Genomic DNA, 13,162 nt, shown 5'->3' on the forward strand with positions numbered 1-13,162 from the left:
TGTATATATTTCCCTTCTTGAGAAACTGTTCAGCAATATGTCTTCCAAATATGACTTCTAGGGCTGGGGATTTAGCTCAGTGGCAAAAGCACTTTCCTGGCAAGCACAAGGTCATGAGTTGGATTCCTGGTACTGGAAGAAAAACAAAACCAAATATGACTTCTATTTTATTATTCCCCATATCAACTGAAGACCAGGAATACAAGGGAAAACATAACAAACAAAGCAGTTTTTGAAACTATCCTTACTACTATAACAGCAGATATCTTGTTCCTTCCCACCTGGAATCATCTGAAGTATCCAAGTGCAATGTTTTGCAATTTTCCTCCAGAAATACAGTGCTATGAATTTTATTAACTTCATCTTGCAATTGAAGAACTAATGCTTTGAGATTTTAAGGAGTGTGTTTTTCATTGCACGGGTATTATTTGATCAAATTAAAGCAAAATCTGATTCCATTTTTAGAGTCTGTAAACACTGTGATACAATCCATTTGCCTCCTCAGAAGCTCAGTTCTTTTCCTTAAACTATCAGGGTTCGTTATTTGGTGACATTTAAGGCAAGCTTCCTTCATTGCACAAACAGCTGGTAAATCAATGAAAACAAGAAAAGACACCCAATATACAGACAATGTAGGGTGAAAAACAAAAGCAATTTATGGTGAGAATATGAAAACTTTATACCACATTTTCCAGAGCTCTAAGAACATATATTTAAAACAGATAGTGATTAAAATAAACCAGAAAACTTGACCCAGTAGGATCAATTATTTCAATAGATTTTTTTCAGTAGAGATATTTTGACAGACACTAATAATTGTTTAAGATTAACACATGAATTGAATGTGAATTGCCTTCTGTGGAGAGGTAATTCTTAAATGACTGACTAGCACAGCAACTAATCTAAAGCCTATTGTACACTCTTCCAAGGGGTAGGAAACCAAGCCCATAAGCACAATTCTTTTAATTAATTCTTTTTTTCAGGGATGATTAACAGTGAAGATTGTCTCTTTGACTGGAAGCTTGTTTCTGTCAGTACTTGTTTCTTGTTTCAGGTAAAAAACACAATAACTGTAAGGTAAAATGTAACTTCTCTAACATATATTGCAGTCTTATAGTTAGTGCACTTTGTAATATTAGTATCCTATTCTGCAGACCATATTATACATTTGAAACTACTGCAAAGAAATACAAAATTATATTTAAATATATTTTATATTTGTGATTTAATACATTTTATTAGCAAAGCACTTCTTAGCAATCTGCTAAAGATGAGATTCCAATATGCAAAAAAGTAACAGAAAACAAAAAAAAAATAAGTCTATAAAATAGAACAAGGCAAAAATTAAATAAAAGTGCTGGTAATAAAATCAGTAAAGGAAGAACTTAGTTGACATATGCAAGATAACAAATAATGATGAAGGGACTGGGTGACATAAGGTTGTAGAAAGTATTTCTAACATTTATCGATCTAACTGTTAGAAAGAGATAGATGATGGTGTTTTACTCATAAAAATGCACCTGTTAGCCTCATTAAAAACAGCGAGACTGATTGGAATTTTGAATCTCAATGAATTTGTGTTTTAAGAGGGAAGACTGAGGGCGATGTACAGCAGATCAAGTGAGGGAAAAGAGAATTGCTTTACTGTTCCCACCACTTCATTCTTCCCTTTCCAAAGTCACTTGGTAATTTGTTTAGGTCAATAAAGTAGCTAGATGTGCATCGTATCTAATGGCTGGGTTATCTGAGAAGAGCAAAAGGAATGATTAGAAATGAAAAAGGAGAATTTTTATATTTAGAGTTTTTATTTTACCAAGAATAACTCAGCTTTGGCAAAAGTTCAGGTTTATCTTTTGCTACCCATAAAATGACCGTGTACTCAAATTAATACTTCTAAAACATATATCTTGGTTTGTAAAAACAATGTTGAAAGCAAAAATGTGCCTTTTTAATAGCATACTTGCATCACGAATACACCCATCCTCATAATCATTGTCTGAAATAGACAGTGGTGCTTCGGTTCACAAATGCTGTTTGCAAACAACTGCATTCACAAACAGAAGCATTTGGCAAATTTTTATTTTTGTTTACGAATTCTGCATCTGATGACAAATACAATCATGGCCATCCATTCCAGAATCCTAGAATGTGTTAAGTTTCTGATCAGAAGGACCACTGTATTTAATATTAGGAATAATATCTATAACTGGAGAGTTAAGTGAGTATTAAATTGAAAAATAGATAAAACTAAAAAATATCAAGATAGAGAACAGATCTTCAATATAATGTTTAAATAATAAAACCAGTATGACAATTCTATTGTATACAGTTAACAATCAAACACTTATACAGATAAATACATAGGCAAAGGGGTGCTTTTAAACAATAAAATGCTGGAATGATTGGATATCAATACTGAACTAAGTAACCATTAATAATATTCTGCCATTTTGCACAAAGATAGGTCAGAGTGTTACAAGATAAAAACAAATCTATGAAAACTAATGGCTAATAAAATTTGTATAAAACTATCAAAATATGTATAAGAACTATAATTCATTGTCACAGTTGGATAATTAAACACTCCAATTTCTGTAATTGAAATATAAAAAAGAGAAAATCAGAAAAACTATGTTTCAGCTTAATAATATTATTAATTAATTTGTTTAATTCAAGCAAAACACTCATCAACAGCTGAAATCAATTTTTTTGCAAAATCACATGCAGCATTCACCAAGACCGAACACACTCCGGCTAATGAAAACAACCTAAAGAGTTGTTCAAAATAGAAATTTATCAAAATATGTGTAAAGCTCACAGTGGAATTTAGTTTGAACTTGGTAACAGATAATTGCAAATCCCTAAATATTTGGAGAATTAGAACACATTGTTAGATATCATATGTGTCAAAGAAATTAAAGTCAAAATTAAATGAAGTGCTTTGAATAAAATGAAAATGAACATATATAAAACTTATCAAAATTGTGAAAATATTTCAAAGTTAGAGATAATGGAATAAAAATGAATGCATATATTAGAAGTGAAAAAAGTGTAACTTTAATAATCTGTATATTTACTTTAAGAATCTAGAGAAAATAAAAGCATTGTAAACCTAAATTGCACATAAGAATATAATTAATATAAAAGAACTCATAAATCAAGGAAATTTAGAAGAAATAAATTTAGAAGAGAGAAAATAAAGAAAACAAATTCTGATTTTTTTAAATGTTAAATAAAATAGCTGAATATTTAGGCAGGCCAACTGGAAAATATGAGGGAATTGTAACATTATCAATATTAAAACTAAATAGGAATCATCACTACTGATTCAAGGACATCGGATTAAACTAAGAGTAATTTAATGGGTCCGTAAATATAACAGATATAATAGTCTAATTTCTTGAAAGATACAGGCAGAAAAAAAAATCCATGAATATTTTTGTAAAGAATGGAAATTAAATCAATAATTAATAATCTTCTGCAAAGGAGAGCATTAGCCTGATATAATCTGATGATAAACTACCAAAATACTGAAACCTACAGTGTCTTGCAGAAAATAGAAACAGAAAAAATATTTTCTTATTCTATGAGGCAAGCTATATCGTAATAACAAAGGTAGAAAAACAGAATCCTATAATCCAATGTCTTTCCAGAATTACTTGAAAAATCCTGAGGTCACTCAAACGCATCACTGTGCAAGTACACACTATAACTATACACAGTGTATTATAAATATAGTACCTATACATTATTCAAAAATCAGTGTAATTTATATTAAGAACCAAGAAAGAAAAGTGATATGAGCACATCAATAGATTTAGTAAAATCTTTAGCAACAATCCATCACTAATTCAGGTTTAAAATTGTGCATAATTTAGAATCATAGGGAAATTTAGGAGAATGTTCTAAACTTGATAAAAGACATCAAACACATATCTCATACCAAAGTTGATGGTGAGATCTGGACAATTTCTCACAATCAAAAATAGTACAAGTAAGTGTTTTCTCACTTCTTGTTTGATGTTGTATTGAAGCTCTTAGTTAAGAGAATAACATGTAGATATAAAGAGAAAGATAGAGAATAAAAAATATTTGTATTTGTTCAAAGATGTCATGATTGTCAATATAAAAGTTCACAAAGAATTGACAAAATTTTATAACTACTTAAAAGATTAAAGCAATATCATAGCACAGAAAGTCACTATACAAAAAGAAATACATTGTTTATGACTACTTGAACTTTGAAATTTAAAATGAAGAGCATTTACAATAGCAAGATAAAATTTGTATAAAACTATCAAAATACACATAAGAATTACATGTAGATACTATAAAACTGATGAAAGAGATCAACGCAGTGTTAAATAAATGAAAAAAAAGTCTATGTTCATAAAATAGCAGATTGAGGATCAGTAAGACATTAGTTCTTCTTAAATTAATATATAAATTTAATGCTAATAAAAATTCCAGAAATCTGTTTTTGTGGATGTGAATTGGGTGGCTCTAAAATTTATATGGAGAGGTAAAGTTCCATAAAAATACACCCTAGTATTAAGAAAGTTGGAGGAGTGACACTATCAGATTGAAGTCTCACTCAGATGACATTATACTCAAGATAATATTATATTCTCAAGAGAACAGACACTGAATTCCAGATAAAGACTAAGCAGAACCCAGAAATGGATATCCCTTTATAAAAGGTGAACATTTTTTGACAAAAGCACAAAAAACTATTTAATAGAGAAAACAAAACCATTTCAACAAATGTGGACAGGGAAACAAGAAAATTATATGCAGAAGAAAATATATCTATCTTTGCATCTTTCACAAAGATAAACCCAAATGGATCATAGAACTAAATACGTAACACAGTACTATAATATTTCCAGAATAAACCACAGGTAATTTTCACAAAGAAATTTTAGAGCACTATGAAAAGCACCAACAATGAAATTAAACATTTAATACATTAGACTTTATTAAACTTGCACTTTATTCTTCTGAGGGAGATACTACAGAGATGATTTAAATGAAAGCCACAGACTGGGAGAACGTCGTAAGGAAACATATATCCAATCACTTTGTGAATGCAGCAATAACTCTTGTAAATGAATAAGAAAAATCAAATGACTCACCTAATAAGAACAAATGGCTGGAAGAAGAAACCCACTGAAGAAGACACACAGCAACCAAAAAACATGCACAGTTGTGTTTATTATAATTTGTTACTAGAAAATAATTCAAAAATAATGAAAAACTATTACATCTTCATTAGAAAGGCAACGCTCTACCCAATTCTGCTCATCTCTTTTTTTTCTTGGTACCCAGAATTGAATTCAGAACCTCATGCTTGGTATGCAGGCACTATGCTGCTTGGCTATATTCCCAGGCCCCCTCCTCCCAACTGTTAGTGTCATTAGCAAATGTTGGTGAGAATGAAAAATTGCAGGGACTCACAATTACTGCTGATTTGAATGAAATTTTTATAACCACTTGTAAATAGTCCAGAAATTTCCTACCACACTAAAGATAGAGCTCACATATGATTCAAAAAGTACGAGTGCAAATGAGTTGACAAATATGCTCTTGCAAATTCTTAATTGCAAGTTTCTGTACTAGTTTTATTTATAATCAAAAATATATGGAAGTAATCAAAATGTTCTTTAGCTGAAAAGACAGCTAAATCAAAGAAGGAATTCAAAGAAGGAATCTTGAAACAACTGCATACTGTTTGATTCTTACTATCATATGTTCTGAAAAATACAAAATATCAGAAACAGTAAAAAATATTAATGATTTCTAATGATTTGGGGAGATGAGGGAGGGAAAACAGCTGACACACAAGGGTTTATTTGCGTAGTAAACTCATTCCATATGGTGTTGTAATGGTGGAAACAAGACATACGACACTGACCAATATTTATAAATTTGAACAACATAACAGAGAACCTTAATATATGCAAATTTAAAAAAATAATTCAGACCTAGGTGAACCCAAGGAGGTATGTGTACTGTGATATGAAAATTTTAAGTGTATTGCAAATATAAAAAACCAATAGGATGGAAAAAGAAGCTAAGTATCTTTGAAAATGAGAGACATCTGCATTACTTGGACATCTTGCATACCTATATCTGGTAATCTGAGCAACTATTTTGAAGATGACAATTTGTAATATAACAACATTGTTAATTTCCTATCATTTTGTTTTGAAATTCTCTATTGTTTTTATTGTTTTTCGTTGCTTTGTCTTTGTCTTTGTTTTTCTTATTTTGTTTTTGCTCTATGTTTAAAATAAAATATTTAGAACATTTTTAAAATCAAAATGAACTGAACATCAGGATGGCTAAAGGTTTTTCAATTTTATTTATTTTTTCAAAGAACCAACTCTTTGATTGATTTATTCTTAGCATTGTTTTCTTGATTTCTATAGGAAAAAAGTGAAATCATCATTATTTGCCAAAGACATGATACTTTATATAGCAGACCCCAAAAATTCCACCAAAAGATTCCTAGAGTTAATAATCAAATTCACTTGCATGGTTGAATACAAACTCAATACTCAAAAATCAATAGCGCTGGGCATGGTGGTGCATACCAGTAATTCCAACACTCAGGAGGGTGAGGCAGATGGATTGTTGCGAGTTTGAGGCTAGCTTGGGTGACAAAGTGAGCTCAAGGCCTGCCTGAAATGCATAGTGACACCGTCTCAAAAAGTTAAAAAAAAAAAAAAGAAAGAAATCAATAGCCTTCTTGTACACAAACAACAAACTTGTTCAGCGAGAAATTATGGAAACCACACATTTCAGAATAGCATCCAAAACTGTGAAATACTGATGAATCAATCTAACAAAGGAAGTAAAAGATTTATATATGGAAAACTATAGTACTCTGAAAAAGGAGGTTAAAGAGGATATCAGAAAATGGAAAGATATACTTTGCTCTTGGATAGGAAGAAACAACATAGTGAAAATGGCCATATTTCCAAAATTGTTATACAGATTTAATGCAAGCCCAATCAAAATACCATTAGGGTACCTTACAGAACTAGGCAAAACACTTCTAAAATTCATCTGGAAGCAGAAGAGACCTAGAATAGTGAAGGCAGTCCTGGGCAGCAAAGACGCGTCAGGAGGCATCACAATCTCTGACTTGAAATTATACTGCAAAGCTACTGTAATAAAATCAGTATGGTACTGGCAAAAAGTATATCTGAGGACCAGTGGAAAAGATTAAAAGATGTAGACACATCTACAAACACATTCAGCCACCTCTTTAATAAAGGGTACTGGAAAACCTGGCGCTCTCCATGCCAAAGATTAAAACTAAACCTATGTCTATCACTATGCATTAAAGTCAAAATAGATCAAAGATCTATATATTAAAGCAGAGCAACTAAATCTACTGGAAGAGAAAGTAGGTCAAAATCTTGAAGAGACAGTAGTAGACACAGTCTTCATCAACAAAGCACGACTGTATGGGAAGCACTTCAAAGAATCAATAACTGGGATCACATCCTATTAAAAAGATTTTATACTTCAAAAAACATCACTAGTAGAGTGAAAAGACAACTCACAGAGTAGGAAAATATTTCAGCTAACTGTCCCTCAGACAAAGGACTTATATCTAGAACATATAAAGACCTGAAAAAATCAGATCCCCCAAATTCAAAGACCCAGTCCAAAAATGGGCATCTGACATGAAAACACACTTCTCAGATGAAGAAATACAAATCCAAATAAATACATGAAAAAAGTGTCAACATCATTAGTCACTCGAGAAGGCACATTAAACCAACATTGAGATTCCATCTCATCACAGTAAGAATCAAGAAATCAACCAACAACAAATGCTGGAGGGGCTGTTTGGAAAAAAGAACCCCTCTCCACTGTTGGTGTCAGTGTAGACTGGTGTAACCTCTTTGGAAATCTGTCTGGAGATTTCTCAAAAAAATTAGGATTAGAGGTCCCATTCAACTCAGTTATTCCCCTACTGGGTATTTTCGCAGAAGAATTAAAAACATCATACCACAAAGACATATTTGCACCCATGATTTTAGCAGCACAATTTGTCATAGCAAAATCTTGGAAATAAGCCAAATGCCCATCAGCTGAGGAGTGGATAAGAAAGATGTGGTATTTTTATACAATGGAGTATTACTCATCTATAAAGAAAGATAAACTCAAGGCTTTTATAGGTAAATGGGTACAACTACAGACCATACTCATAAGTGAAATAAATCAGACCTGCATGTGTAAACACTGTATTGTCTCCCTAGTGTAAGAACTTGAAAGCATAAATAAAATCTGAAAGGGACAGTAGATATTGTGAAAGGGTAAAAAATGTTCAACAAGAAAGAACAACTGGGATGAGAAAAGGAGAAAAAGAAAGAAAGAAAAAAAGAAAGAAAGAAAGAAGAAAGAAGGAAAAGAAAAGAAGGAAAGAAAATATGTATATACACACGAGATAGCTAAGATAATTGTACTAGTAATTTCTACTGGTTTATTGAAAGTAACAGTTAATGTTTAATTGTTTGATCAATCTTGAATACCTATATGGTAATCTGATCAACTACTTTGAAAATAAAAATAAGTAATACAACAACCACTGTTGATTTCCTATCCTTTTGTTTTGAAATTCTGTACCATTTTTATAGTTTTTGTATTGTTTTGTTTTTGTCTTTGTTTTTTTCATTTTGTTTTTTCTTTTCCCTTTAAAGTTACAGAAAGACTTAATTGTAAAAAAAATGAACTGAAAATAAATATAGTGTTTCAGTTGATAAAATTGCTTATTGTGGTGATATGGCTTAACAATTCTGATGCTATTACATATGTACACCAGAATGAAAAGTGAGGAGACTAAACAGAAGATGAATGAAGGCATGCCTCTCATAGGTGGGTATAAGAATTATACCCAGGTAAACAAGAAAGAAAGCAAGAATTCTTGGGTATTTTACAGGTAAACAAGAAAGAAAGCAAGAATTTTCCTTGTATCAATGAATTTAAGAGATAGTGGGATACACTTAGGTTTAATTTAGTCGACATACATTATTTGAAGATATATTTACATAAGTGTGTTATAGAAATATTAATTTTTTCTTCCATCAGCACAGATAGTACAGAAGTGACACACTGGTGGCAATAACCTTGTCCAGCACTCACATCTTGGTTTTAATTCAATACTTAAATAAAAGGAACCAAGGCTCTTTGGAGAAATGTGTGATTCTAGGAATAGGCAGAAAATTTACAAGGTGTGACTGAAACATTGCAAGAGCCAGAATATAAACAAATGTGGGAAATCAACAAAAATTACACACACACACACACACACACACACACACACACACACACACACAGATAGGGTATGTTAAAAGAGCACAAGATCCAAATAAAATATTTCCCAATCTCTGATCCAATTCAAAGATTAATAGCAATATTATTGTACTGTATATGCATCCATACTAAATAAATAAAAGGATGAGTTAATAGAGAAGAAAAAGTTTTCCCATGTCAAATAGTTCAAATGACATTTCTTAGATATGAGAATAGTATGAATTCTTTCAAAAGTGTACAGAATGCAGAAAAAGAAAAATGTAACCGTGCAAGTGTCTGACAAACACTACCTCAGACATGTGATGATCACCAACACCAATATTTATAAATCATGTTGATTATATGTACACTCAGCTCTATGTGGTTAAAATGATACTTTACTACTGTGGCCTTCTCCCAGTAACTCATAACCCCAGCTTTACCACAAGAAACACATTAGGGAAATTCTGATAGTGGGGTATCCTACAAAACGCTTGCGTAGTACTATTTAAAGCTGTCATGGTCATGAACATAAAGTCAGACATATCTTCCTCGCCCAAGATATCCTAAGAGACAAGAAAAATAAATGTGGTATAAATTCTTAGTACAATCATGGAATGAAAATATTGAATAAAACCTGAACCAGTCTAAAACTGCAAAGGAATTATTATTAATCATAATACAAACAAAAAGTGAAGTTGAACTTCAAACAATTTAAAGTCTTTCTTAAAAGCAACCTAAAAAGATAAAATTACAATACCCAAATAATGAGCAAATATTTGGAATATCATGCAAGTATCCAACAAAGGACTTGTTTTCAGATCATATCTGTTATCACTTTTTTCCTAGATGTCACCTCCTGCAGTCATAGGTGTGTCCCCTTAAAGCCTTTCACAGAGGTGGCTGGATCTAGAGTGTGTGATGCTGGGATTGACTCATGGTGCAATACTAGGGTTGAAGATGCTGCCATTAAGGGTGTGTGATTACAAATTTAGTCCACTGATTAGTTTGACACCCACCTGGAACTGGGTAGTGTAGATACAACATGAAAGGAACAGAAAGAAGCTGTTATTGTCATTTATCATTCACTTGCTAACTCAACGCTTTGCTACCTTCTGCCTACCACAAACTGTTTCTCCTCTGCAATGGCTGTTTGCCATGCCACCCTGTCTTAGTGCCAGCTAATTACGGATGGTACCCTGTTACAAACTGTGAGCTAATGAAAGCTTTCCTCCCTTTACTTATGGGTGTTGGACATTTTGTCTCAGCAACAGAGAAATGTAACTAATATAATATTTTAAAAATACACCTAAATTTTAATCCTAAAAAAATCAGTGCAACAAAATGTTACACTGATAATTTAACAGATATTTTCAAAAGGATACATGTAAATTGCTCATGAGATTCTCAAAAAAATTACTCCTCAGGAAAATACAAATGAATAAATTATGGAAGTTACCATGGAAATACACGACATGGACATACAGAAGTAGGTGTATGTTTTCACTCTATATATTAACATAAAAATCAGAGCTTTGTATTCATCTAACAGGATTGTCTTTGAAATCATTTTCAATTCTAATAGCCAATGATTTCATTTTAAGCAAGAAAGAAAAGTTGTATGTTTTTATTTCATTTTTTTCTCTTGACAGCTGCATTAATTCAGCTGCTTCGGGTAAGTTTTGACAAGTGATTAAAGGTTATCAGAACAAAACAACTCATTAAAAATGCAAGTGCTTTGATGTGAAATTTGTAATGTAATCAAAAGTGCTTTAAAATAATTTTATTAGTAAGCACCAGGACTATGATCCTTAATTTTCTAAAGTGGAATGTCCTAATGCCTCTGCTATGAATCTAATCCTTGCAAACTAAAAATGTATATCATGTGTATTACTATAACTTAAAAAGTTTGCTTAATAAAATTCCTAGAGAATTAAATTCATGCTTGAACTGGGCCCTGGGGCAATGATTGATCTCACTATAAATTTTATAGCTAAGGTATAAACCTCAGAAATTGCTACTTTGTAATAAAACACTGACGGAACTTCTAAAGTTCATTTCTCTATCTATGTTCCTATGCTATTATGCTATTGCAAGTTCTAGTCAATAGTTGAAAGTTTTGAAAACAGAAAAAAATTCCTAAGATTGTATTAATGACCAACACATCAATAAGACAAATTGTTTTTCATTTCTCTGCAACTAAGTTGACCCTCCCAAAAGAGCTACAAATACTAAAGTTGTTCCTGGCTAGCCTAGGAGAAAAGAAAGTCTCTTCACATTCAATTGTTCAGTGACCTCCACTCTATTCACATTAAATACCTACAAATATATTTGCATGCAAAAACAGCCCTCTACCAACCTGAAACCGTTGTCTGTTTTTGTTTGCTCCTGATTTTCACATAAAGAGACTGCCACATTGTATTCATATCATTTGTCTCATCCATTGTGATGAGTTGTGTTGACCTTCTAAGGAGGCATGTCTTTGCTGTGTGAAGTTCATTGTGTTTCACAAAAGAGGCCGTGGGTCAAGTGAGCAACTAAGACAGAAATCAGGTTAACTTGGAAACAGCAGAAATGTGAAATATAGAGATGAACTTACATAGTTTCAATAGATTTATGATGGCAAAATGAATCTCCATTAATCGGTTAGAAGTTTAAAAGGTTTTAGAAAGTATTTTTTTCACTTATGTCTCAAACTTGCATCAAGTGAATATTATTATAATTCCACTAAGCAGATGTTGTGGGCTGACTTCCAAGGTGGCCCTCAATCATCTCTACCCCTGGGTCCACACCTTATTGCTCTTTTCACTACATGGAGAGGATGTAAAGGTACTTCTAATAAACAGATAATAAAAAAGGGATAGGAAGACTCTTCAGTGATTAAGTTACAAAAGATTAGGACTTCCAACTTGCTCAAATTTCTTCTCTGTTCACTTGATAAGTTGTGTAATTCTTCACGATGTAACTGCCAAATGGACAATTCTCAGGATAAAGAAACTGAGGAACCCCCTGACTAACAGCTAGCAAGCCCTCATTCCAACAGACTACTGGGAACTGAAGTTGTCAACAGTCCTGACAGTGAACCCGGAAGCAGACCCACCCCCTCTTGAATTTTTACTTAAAAACATAATTTAACCAACATCTGGATTGTGGCTGAATGCGAGATAATAAAGCAGAAGATCCAATTACACTGTATCTTATTTCTTGACTTACAGAAAACATGTGATACTAAATGTGTGTTGTAGAGAGATAACATTTAGGTTAAATTTTGTGCATCAACATTCTTGATGAAAGAAATGAACTTCTGAGAAGTTTTTACCTGTGTTATTAAATGTTTGAGTTGTACTCACAGTCCTTATTAGTGACTGTATAGAATGTATAGTCTGTATGCCTTAGTTGATTTCTGATTGTTGGGGTCAACTTCTGGCAGCAACAAATTAAAGGACAAATGGTTTGTTTTGGCTCACAGCAAATAGAGATTTCAGTTCATAGTCATCTGGCTCCAAAACAGGATGGCATGGCACAGAGGCATGGCAACCAGGAAGCAAAGACAGTAGGGTAGGCAGAGAGGAAGATATACCTTTCCAGTCAATCACATAGCAGTCTGTCTCTTTTGACAAGCCTCTATCTCCTAACAGCAGCTCTAATGCCCTCATAGTCCATCACTCTTCAGAAACCCCAAATTTCCAGCATTACTGAGAAGCCAAAGTCCAAAGTCTCCTTTTACACTTATGGCAAACTCTTATCCACGAGCCCTTGTAAAAATCAAAAAGAAAGTTGAACATTGCTGACACACAATAGCTTGGGGTAAACATTTCCATTCCAAAAGAGAGAACAAGGGGACTAGAAAACA

The sequence above is a fragment of the Chinchilla lanigera genome, unplaced genomic scaffold (assembly GCF_000276665.1).
Source record: "Chinchilla lanigera isolate Chin_1 unplaced genomic scaffold, ChiLan1.0 scaffold00023, whole genome shotgun sequence".
Taxonomy (NCBI): Eukaryota; Metazoa; Chordata; class Mammalia; order Rodentia; family Chinchillidae; genus Chinchilla; species Chinchilla lanigera.